The sequence below is a fragment of the Solanum pennellii genome, chromosome 10, assembly GCF_001406875.1.
Source record: "Solanum pennellii chromosome 10, SPENNV200".
NCBI lineage: Eukaryota > Viridiplantae > Streptophyta > Magnoliopsida > Solanales > Solanaceae > Solanum > Solanum pennellii.
This window is the reverse complement of record NC_028646.1, coordinates 69748023-69758866: the sequence shown is the minus strand read 5'-3', so window position 1 is coordinate 69758866 and position 10844 is coordinate 69748023.

The window sequence follows — 10844 nt, the reverse complement described above, 5'->3', positions numbered from 1 at the left end:
TCTCCTTTTCAGCATGCCAAAGGTAGATTTTGATTCGTTGCCCGTTCACCTTGAACCTTACACCCTCCTTATTCTCCAACTTAACTGCTTCATGAGGGAAAACTTGGGTGATCAAGAATGGACCTGTCCATTTGGATTTGCGTTTTCCCGTAAACAATCGCAACCTAGAGTTGAATAAAAGCACCAAACCCACAACCATAAAATCGCGCTTCTCAATCTTTTGATCATGGTACTTCTTCATCTTTTCTTTGTAAAAGGCTGAAGTTTCATATGACTTTAAGCGAAATTCATCAAGCTCACTCAACCCATTTAACCTCTGTTCGACGGCCTCATTCCAATCCATTTTATGTTTCTTCATTCGCCACATGGCCTTATGCTTTAACTCAACCAGCAAGTGACAAGCTTTCCCATATACAAGTTGGTATGGGGACATACCTATGGGAGTCTTGTATATTGTATGGTAGGCCCAAAGAGCATCATCAAGCCTCCTTGACCAATCTGTTCTATTCACGTTCACCGTTTTCGCCAGAATCTGCTTGATTTCTTTGTTTGACACCTCACTTGCCCGCTAGTCTGAGGATGGTATGGCGTGGCCACATTGTGGCGAACCCCATATTTCTCCAACAATCCTTTGAACAAATTGTTGCAAAAGCGGGATCCCCCATCACTAATAATGGCCCTTGGGTGCCAAATTTGGAAAATATGTTCTTTTTCAACAACGCGGTGACACTCTTACCTTTATTATTTGCAAATGCTAAGGATTCCACCCATTTTGACATATAATCAATAGCCACAAGAATATACTTCATCCCATGACAACTCACAAAGGGTCCCATAAAGTCAATACCCTACACGTCAAACAACTCAATAACACGAATGGGATTTAAAGGGAGTTCTTGCTGTCAAGAAACCCCTCAATCTCTTTGGCACCTATCACATGCCTTGGCGAACTCATGAGAATCTTGGTGGATGGTTGGCCAATAGTAGCCACATTGCAAGATTTTATGGGCTTCTGGTTACCACTATGATGCCCACCCACAGGCGAGGAGTGGCATGCCTCCAAAACACTCAACATCTGCCGAACAAGCCTATCTTCACAACTCCTATATAAATACGGATCATCCCAAAAGAACTTTTTAACATCATGCATGAACTTTTTCCTTTGATAAAAAGATAAGTCCGATGGGATTATATCACTAGCCAAGTAATTCGCAAAATCACCGAACCATGGAATCAAGTATTGAGAAGCGGCCAATATATGCTCATCAGGGAAAGTATCATCAATTTCAGCCTTTTCACCCAATTCTTGCATAGCTCCATCCTCTATTCGGGACAAGTGATCGGCAACTTGAATTTCGGTCCCTTTTCTATCGTTCACTTCAAAGTCAAATTCTTGCAACACTAATACCCAACGAATCAACCTCAATTTCGCATACTTCTTTTCCATCAAATAACTCAAGGTAGAATGATCAATATGCACTATAACTCTTGTGTCAAGCAAATAGTAGAGAAATTTCTCGAAAGAAAAGACCACCGCAAGGAGCTCTTGTTCAGTCACAGTGTAGTTATTTTGGGCTTAATTAAGGGCTTTACTGGCGTAGTAAATGGGGTGCAAGATTTTATCCCTTCTTTGACCCAAAACTACACCAAGCGCAACCCCACTAGCATCACACATCACCTCAAATGGCTTACTCCAATCCGGGGAAATCATAGTGGGCGCAGACACCAATTTCTCGTTCAACTCACTGAATGCCTTAAGACAGGATTCATCAAAATAAAATTACACTCTTTCTCAAGTAACATTCACAGAGGATGTGCAATTTTTGAAAAATCCTTGATAAACCTCCGGTAGAAACCCGCATGCCCAAGGAAACTCCTCACACCTTTTACAGAGATGGGTGGAGGAAGTCTCTCTATCACCTCAACTTTAGCTCGATCAACCTCTATACCCTTATCTGAGATGCAATGACCCAATACAATACCCTCTTTCACCATAAAGTGACATTTTCCCCAATTTAGCACAAGGTTGCAATATTCACAACTTTTGAGAACTTCGAACAAGTGATTCAAACAATGATCAAACGAGTCACCAAGATACATGAAGAGCATAGAAAAATGGTCCTTCTCAGTCCATGCATTCAATTTCTGGTAATCCATACACACTCTCCATCCGGCCACCGAACGCACTGGAACAAGCTTATTTTTCTCATTAGGGACCACAACCATTACCCCTTTCTTGGATACACACTTAATAGGGCATACGCAACTACTATCAGTGATCATATATATGACTCCGGCATCCAACCACTTAATAATTTCCTTCTTCACTACCTCTTGCATATGTGGATTTAAATGTCTCTGATGCTCAATACTGGGCTTATGATCGGGCATAAGTTGGATTTTATGTGAACAAATACCGGGAAGGATACCAATAATATCCGCAATAGTCCACCCAATAGCTCTCTTGAACCTCTTCAACACTTCAACCAAACATTCTGAGTTTTTGGGCAAAAACATCCTTCAACTATACCCCAAACTTAAAATACATCCTTACAGTATAATTTTTAGCAGAAAACATCCTTTACCTATACTCCAAACTTATACTACATCCTTAAATTACCATGTTTAGCATAAAACATCCTTCAAGTATTTGTAAGTGAGCAACTTTCATCCTTTTGTTAGATATTGTCAAAAAGCTAAGGGATCTTACAAAAACATGAGCAATTAACGTCTGATAAACAATAGTTATTATGTATAATTTCATTACTTTCTACAAGAATTTCTTGGAAAATAAAAAAAAAATTAGACACTATTGCTTATGGAAACTAAAAATAATTGGAAGGTGTGAGCGTACATAATTTTTCTTTTTCGTAACGGAAAGAAGATGGAGATTAATTATTTTTATCTTTTCCTTAACCAATTAAATCACTAGATTTTTAGGTCAATTTGATATTGAAGTGACAAAAATATTGATTATATTTCGTACTTGAGTTTCATTATACGTTATTAGAAGGGGAAGTCTCCAACAAATGTGCTTCTAGCATATTCAGTTGAGAAAGAAACATATTTAAACTAATAATATTTTTAATTAAAATTATATGAAAAATGAATGAAAAATGGTCAAATCAAAAAAATCATAATTCTTAACTCAATTACGAAAAATTTCACGACCATATTCTTGGCATATCTAAGAATAACAATCAGGAAGGAACGATTTATTTTTTGTGGGATATATCGATTAGTTTTCTGACAAATTCAAAAAGACAGATGAAAATTGTTTACTTTAAAATATTTGAAGGTTGCTTTATCATAAGAATGATATTTTAAGGATGTAGTTTGAGTTTGAGGTATAGTTTAAGGATGTAGTTTGAGTTGATAGTCACGTTAACTGCTCATGTTTTCGTAAGATCCCTTCGTTTTTTGACAATATATAAAAAAAAGGATGAAAATTGTTCGTTTACAAATACTTAAAGGATGTTTTCTGCTTAAAATGATATTTTAAGGATGTAGTTTAAGTTAGGGTATAGTTAAAGGATGTTTTCTACTAAAAATGATACTTCAAGGATTTAGTTTAAGTTTAGGGTATAATTGAAGGATGTTTTCTGCATATTCAAATCTAATGCAATAATTACCGGCAAAGTGTCACCTTTCCCCAAGAATACATACCTCAGATGAGGTGGTAAATCCTTAAGCTCCAATGTTGAAGCGTCCTCAATATATAGTTTCGCGGGTGGAGATTCACGATGCTTCATATCTAGATCCAATTTCTTTGGTTTGAACTGAACATCACCTCGATCAAGTGCCACAATCAATGACCCATACTCTTCGATAAAGTCACTCTCAAAATTCATGATCATTGCCGCTAGTGCCTCAACACCAAGACGCTTTTCTATTTGTACCTCGGACGAACTCTCAACCTTGTAGGACATCGCAAATACAGATTGGAGCTCACCCTTCTGCCTCATAGACCTACAAATGTTGAAAGTTGTTTCTTCATTGTTCAACCGGAACTTCATCTACCATTTCTCCATATCAACTAAGGCACGACCGGTAGCAAGGAAAGGCCTCCCAATAATAATAAGCACCTCAAAGTCCACCTCACAATCAAGAATCACAAAATCGGCTGGAAAAATAAATGTCTCCACTTTTACTAGCACATCATGGAATATCCCAATAGGCCTCTTCACCGTTCGATCGGCCATCAGTAGCCGCATCGCAGTGGGCTTTGGGTCACCCAAACCCAACTTCTTGTAAATAGAGAGAGGCATGAGATTTATGCTTGCCCCAAGATCACATAATGCTTTAGCAAAGTGTAACAACCCGATTGTACATAGAATAGTGAAAACTCCCGAATCTTCTTTCTTTTGCACAAGAGACCTTGTAGAAATAGCACTACAGTGTTGCATGTGATCATCATCCTCAAAACTAACCGATCTCTTCTTAGTGACCATATCTTTCATGAACTTGGCGTAACTGGGCATTTGTTCAAGATCTTCTATCAAAGGGATATTGATGGAAAGCTCTTTCAACATAGTAATAAAACGTTGGTATTTACCATCTTTGGTCTTTTTCACCAATATTAGTGGAAATGGGGGGGTCTAGGAATGGGGGTCACTTTTTGGGCAAAAGGTGGATGCACAACCGGGTAGGACAAGTGGCCCTTCAGAGTCAGTGATGTTAACATTTCCCCTATAGTACTCTTGAGGGCGTGAGACGGGAGGTTTTCTCCTCGGATTACCTTCACCAGGGTTATCAACAACCACTCGATTACGAGCATCAACCGGCGGGGGAAATTGAGGGTTGATCTCATCATCGATATAAGAAGGATTGTTTTGAATATTCATTATTGCGAAGTGTGCAGTTTAGTACTAGATCAAGTGGAAGTATTGGTTCTCCTTGACTATGTGTACTTGGAATACAATAAAGTTAAACCTGCGAGAGAAAAAAACCAAAAAAAAAAGAAAAAGTAAAATCAAGAAATTGTTGACTAAAATTCGGTAAATCAGGAAATTGTTGACTAAAATTCGGTAATGTGCTTAAAGGTAATCTAAAAGAAATTTTCCTCGGCAGCGGCACCAAGATTTGATACGCTCAAACTATACATCCCTAAAGAAGTGTAAGCGGTCGTATCAAGTAAAGAACCCAAATATTAGAGTGGGGTGGATCCCACGAGGAAAATGGTTTAGACTTAACTTTAATCTACGATTACTTTTATTTAGTCAGTCCTTTCCGGAAACAAATAATTAAAGGGGGGATTTTGTGTAACAAAAGTACTTAATTAAGTCTAAGTAAACAAGTAGATAGTTCAAATATTTGATGTTTATCAAATGATGAGAGAAACTAGGGTGTAAGTATACCTCATAGGTTTGTAACACAGTAACCCTAGCTATAAAAACTTTGTCCTAGTATCTTCATGCAAAGTCGGTAAGTTATGTATGCCTAATTCATTGGTCCGGCAACTACGGAATTTCACTCTGCACCTTGGTACGGCTACGTGTGTATACTTTACTAAACGTTACCTTTTACCTCATATTAAGCATCATAATCGATGTATGGATTAGTTATTACTTTGCACCAATTGACACTAACCTCTTAGATTGTATATATCAAATCTACGTTGATAATTCTTTTCTTATTATCTATCTCCTTGGTCCGATAAGTAGCAACAACGAGAGTTCTAATGCGTGCACTCATTAAAAAGACTTCCAAACGAAATAATTATCAATACATGCAAGAAACTATTCGAGAATTATTATGTTATCTATTTTTACTTTCTTAATTACACATGGTTCCCACAACCCTATTTATGGATTTAGTTACCCATATTCATAATTACACATTTCATATTAATTAGATATGAATTCATGTACTTACTTTGACGAGATTGAAGAAAATCACTTGAATTCGAGAAAAAAATGCAATAAACAATTCTGGAAGACTGAAGTATTTTCCAAATCCTAATATTCAACAAATAATATTACAGATCATAAAAATAACAAAAAGTCTAACCCCAAAAACGAGGTCTTTGGTACTATTTATAATAAAAGAATCCTAAACATAAAGGGAAACCCAAATAAGGAAAATCTGTCCAAAAACGTGTCTCGCATCGACGACCTGACTGACGAATCGTCGACACCTCCATCGGTCCATAATTCAACTCTATTTTAAGTTGCTTTCTTCTCCAACTCTCTGTTACCATCGATTGACCAAGACGACAGTCCGTTGACAGGACGACGGTCCGTCGATGGCCTTCGTTGCTCCACACTTAAATCTTTTCAAATTGGGTACTGAGGCTACATTCTGTTAACACCAACGGATCACCAGGACGGTCCATTGATGAGATTACGGACCTTCATCCCTTCCATATACTCACACTTAGTCAGAATTCCCTAATCTTAGCATAACATCTTCATGGCGACGGTTGCCACCTAGGGACCATCAATTGGTAGACGGACCGTCGATGACTCCGTATGTCATATTTTGTGCAATTTTCAGCACATCTTCAGTGTTTCATTCTGGACAGCTTTTTCCTGCAAACACAAAGAAAAATACATTAAAACTACATAAAGGAGGCCTAGACACACACTAAACTTAAGGAAAAATCATGGAAAGTACCATGAAACCACGGTACATCATCAATTCTAAGTCATGAGTTGCATAACTCTTCAGGAGGCATTATAACACCTCGTATCAAAAAAATAGACCCAAAATCTGCTTTTCAAAAATTTGCAGGTGCAATCTATGGTCACTATCTACGGACCGTAGTCTGATCTACGGCGCGTACTGTGGGTCTGCTGTTCACCTTTGTAGACCCTCCCAGAAACTCAGCTTAGATAATCTACTAAGTCTCAACCCACAGACAGACCTACGGGTTGTAAATAAGATCATGGTTCCTGTTCTGTATCCGTGGATAGAGACTCTTGTTACCCAGCCTTTGAAATGAACTACAGACGACCATCATGGACCGTCATTCGATCTACTGTCTGTAGGTTTAGCCGTAGGTGACGGTTAGCAATTAGTTAGGGGAAATTGAGTATTGGAACAATTTAAAATGTTCATTACTCTTAGCAAAAACTTAATTAGGTGTCCTATGACCTATGATGTGATAGATAATTGAATCCTCTTTCAAAGGCCACCTAGTTTCCAAAATCCGATCTCCAAGTAAAATGTTATGCTTATTTTAGTGAAGGCCTGTCGAATAGACTTACACGATGGTCCATCAGTATAATCTATCAATCTGTCCGATAGCAATTAATTCAGGAGTGTTTTAGTCTTTTCCTACTTTGTTGGAGCCCTAAGATACGTCGTTTGGACTCTAAATCATGAGATTCTAGTCAGTCTTAGCCTAGAAAAATAACTAGAACTTACCTAAGTCAAAATAATTAATCAAAACTTAGAAAAATTACAACAAAGAGAGGAGAAAAAGGTCAAGAACCCTAGTTCAAGAATTCAACAAGGTTCCATAAGTTCCAGCCCCGTAATATAAAGATTTCTCTGTGGAATTCATCACCATGTATGTGGAATTTCACTAGTGGGTTCCTTTCATCCATTAGGTCCCTAGTTTTCAATCAGTTTCTTGATTCACTTATTATGACTAGACATTGGGTTTCCTGAATGTTAGAATTATTGGGTTCTTAACTATTAGAATGATCCAAATCAGATTAGTACATTAATTTTTAGATAAATGCATGAATTTTAGTGATATACTTTCTTTTGTGATTGTTCAGTGATATATTATTTTTGTTTTACTCTATCCTACATGCTCAGTACCTTTCAAGTACTAACGCATACGTGCACTTCATCTTCTCACAATGTAGATTCTGGTTCTCAGCATCCAGATCACGCTTAGATTGATTCCCAGTCTCAAGGTCAGCAGAACCAGTGGTGGGTCCTCATTCTCCAAGGACAATAATCATGAATTTATGATCAGTATATTTAGTCTTAGTTTCAGTTTTGCTAACCTTAGATAGGGCTTGTCCCAGCATTTCTAGTCAGTTAGAGGCTATCTTTAGACATAGTTAGTTTCGGCTTAGTATAGAGTAATATGCTCTTTGTATAAAACTCATCAGTTTCAAATATCTCAGTTATAGAATATTAGTATTTCCCCATCTTTTTATTTTAATTGTGATTTAGCATCCGCATCAGTTTATTATATCTAGTATGCTCATTATGATACTAGCAAGGTAATCTTGGGATCATTTGTTGTTTCAGGTCCCGTGTCTGCGATTCAGGGATAGCTGGGGGAATAAAAAACTTTGCATTAGAGCACTAGTTTTAAGTGTCCTGGGATGTCTTAATAGCACCGCTAAGTAGAGTCCTTTTCATGGGTGTAAAGTGCACCACATCTAATTAAAGGGAGGCTACGGAGTGTTTTAGGAAAAAGTTAAATTTCTTGTTACATTTATCATGCGTAAGGTATGATGTAATTCCATTATAATTCGACATTCTATGTTTTATATCATGCCTCCTCGTAGAGCTAACTACATGAATGTGAAAGCCAGTAATGGAAACGAAGCTCCTCCGGTCCCACATCAGGAAGTCTCCAATGCTGAATTAAGGAATGACATTCAAATATTTGCTCAAAGTGTGTCCAACCAGAACAATAGGGTCCAAGATGCTTTGAATGCTAATGTGGATTATCAGCAACAAGGCTCCATGAATTTGTTAGTATGAATCTGCCAGAGTTCTTAGGATCGCAAACTTGTGAAGATCCTCAGAATTTTGAGAATGAGATCAAGAAGATCTTTGAGGTGATGCATGTCACTGGAAATGATCGAATTGAGTTGGCATCGTACCAGTTGAAAGATGTACCTCATATATGGTACACTTAGTGGAAGGAGAATAGGGGTACATATGCAGCTCCTATTACTTGGGAGTGCTTTAGTGAGACCTTTCTAGATAGGTTTTTTCCAATAGAGTTGATAGAAGCAAATGCTCAAGAATTTATGAACTTAAGGCAGGTAAACATGACGATTCAAGAGTATGGGCTCAAGCTTAACCTAATGTCCAGGTGTGCTCCTCATATGGTTGCTAACTCTAGGGATCAGATGAATAAGTTCTTGTATAAAGTGTCAAAATTGGTGAAAACAGAGTGCAGAAATCATATGTTATTGGGATATATAAATATCTCTAGGCTTATGACTCAAGTTCGGCAGGTTAAGGGTGATAAGCTTAGGGAATAGGGAAAGGAGAATAAGAAGGCTAGAATTGGGAACTATGACTATTCTTAGAAGAAATAAGGTGGTGGAAATCGCTCGCAGAGTCACCAGAACTTTTCAACCCCATCCCTTCATCAGCTAGTGTTTCATCCTCCAATAACAAGAATGTTCAGAAGTTAGGGCACCAGACTTTAAATCTCAAGGAAGTTTTTCAAGAAACAAGACTTACCCCATTTGTTAAGTGTAGTAAGAAGCATCCAGACGAGTGTCTTGCAAAAAAGGAAGGATGATTTGGGTGCGGCCAGTTTGGTGACAGGTTGAGGGATTGTCCTTCAAGACAAGGTCAAAGAGGTATTAATGGTAGAGCTCAGTCTACAAATTAAACACCACCAGGAAGTCACCCGACTCAACATGGTAACTCATTTGGTACAGGTATCAACGAACACCTAAATAAGTTGTATGCTCTTTAGGCTCGCTTGGATCATGAAGGTTCTACTGATGTAGTCAGTGGTACATTACGAGTCTTTGACCTTGATGTTTATGCGTTCTTAGATCCAGGGGGTACTCTTTCCTTTGTAACTTCTTACATAGCAGACCAATTCAGTGTCACTACAGAAATTCTCTCATAACCTTTCTCCGAATATTCTCTAGTCGGTGACCCTGTTATAGCTAGACAAGTATACAAAAATTGCCCTGTCACAATCTCTCAAAAAGTCACCTCAGCAGATCTTGTAGAGTTACAAATGGTAGACTTCGATGTCATTCAAGGAATGGATTGGTTACATTGTTTTTATGCCTCAGTTGATTGTAAGATTAAGATTGTTCGTTTTCAATTTCCAAACAAACCAATATTAGAATGGAAGGGCGGCACCTTAGCGCCTATGGGACAATTCATTTCTTACCTTAAGGCTAGAAAGATGATATCTAAGGTTTATATCTATCATCTAGTTTGGGTTAAGGATTCTAGCTCTGAAACCGCAACTATTGAGTTAGTTCCAGTAGTCAGTGAGTTTCTAGAAGTGTTTCCGGAAGATCTTCCCAGAGTCCCTCCAAAAGGGAAATCGACTTTAGAATTTATATCCTCCCAAATACCCATTTATTTCTATTCTTCCTTACAGAATGGCTCCAGCAGAACTTAAGGAATTGAAAAACCTTCTAGATAAGGGCTTCATCGGACCTAGTATTTTGCCATGGGATGCACTATTGTTGTTCATAAAGAAGAAAGATAGTTCTCTAAGAATGTGCATTGATTATAGACAGTTGAACAAGGTCACAATCAAGAATAAGTATCCCATCCCAAGACTGATGATTTGTTTGACAAACTTTAGGGTGCTAGTCATTTCTCAAAGACAGACCTCAGATCGGGTTATCATCAGCTTAGAGTCAGAGATAATGACATTCCAAACTTGCAGTATGGGTGTTTGCACTCAAGATCTAGAGACACTACTTGTATAGTGTTCATGTAAATGTGTTCACTGACATAAGAGCCTTCAATATGTGTTTACCTAGAAAGAGTTGAATCTTCGCCAGAAAAGATGGCTTGAGTTTCTTAAGGATTATGATATGAGTGTGCATTATCATCCAGGTAAGGTGAATGTAGTAGCAGATGCTCTTATCACATTATCTATGGGTAGTGTATCTCATGTTGAGGAAGAAAGGAATGAACTAGTGAAGTACAGCTTGCTA